The following is a 769-nucleotide window of genomic DNA, read 5'->3' as shown; positions in this document are numbered from 1 at the left end:
GGTGACCCAGGGTCCCGCAGAACCCAGGCCCTCCCCCGGCGAGCCGACCTAACCTTCTCGGGGCTCCGGCCGGATTCCACTCGGGAAACAGCCCGGCACGCACCTGCGGCTCCGCCCGCGCTCGCGTGGCGCGGCCTCCGGCCCCACCGCGTGGGAGCCGCCCGCGCGTTCAGGGCCCGCCGACCCTCGGGCGGGGCAGGGGGTCGCAGGGTCCGCGGTCGTTAGGACAAAAGCGGGGTACGGGCCTGAGGTACAGGCTCGGGGACCCCGCGCGGGCGGGGCTCCAGGCCCGCCGGCGGCAGGTAAGGGGAAGGGGAGGCCCACTTGCGGGGACCAGCTCCCGGCGCCGCGGGGGTGGCCTCGGGCTGGGAGAGCGCTCAGCTCCGCTGCCCCCCGAGAGGCCCTGGTGGTCACGGGCGGCTCTGGGGAGAGCGAGGGTGTCATGTCTGGTCGGCCAGCAGCGCGATTAATAGGCTGGAGGCAGGACTAGGAAGACGGCCACCTCGGCCCAACGCAGAACTGGAGACCGCCCGACGAGCCCCGTAGGGAGCGGGCTGCCGCCATTCCCCTCCCCCCGCTGGCGGGTAAGGCGCGAGCGGTTTGAGGGAAGACGCATGCGCAGGAAACTGAATTCCTAACTCGGGGAAGCTTGTTCAATAACCGCGACATACGCAGGCCGCCAAAAAGCCCGTCGGCTTGTGCAGGTGGGCGGGGCTGAGCCTCCGGCGCTAGGGCGTCACACTGGCTGTTCCGAGTGGCCGGCTCTCGA

The sequence above is a fragment of the Myotis lucifugus genome, unplaced genomic scaffold (genome assembly GCF_000147115.1).
Source record: "Myotis lucifugus unplaced genomic scaffold, Myoluc2.0 scaffold_417, whole genome shotgun sequence".
NCBI classification, from domain to species: domain Eukaryota; kingdom Metazoa; phylum Chordata; class Mammalia; order Chiroptera; family Vespertilionidae; genus Myotis; species Myotis lucifugus.
The sequence above is the reverse complement of the archived record's forward strand: the minus strand, read 5'-3'. Positions refer to the sequence as shown.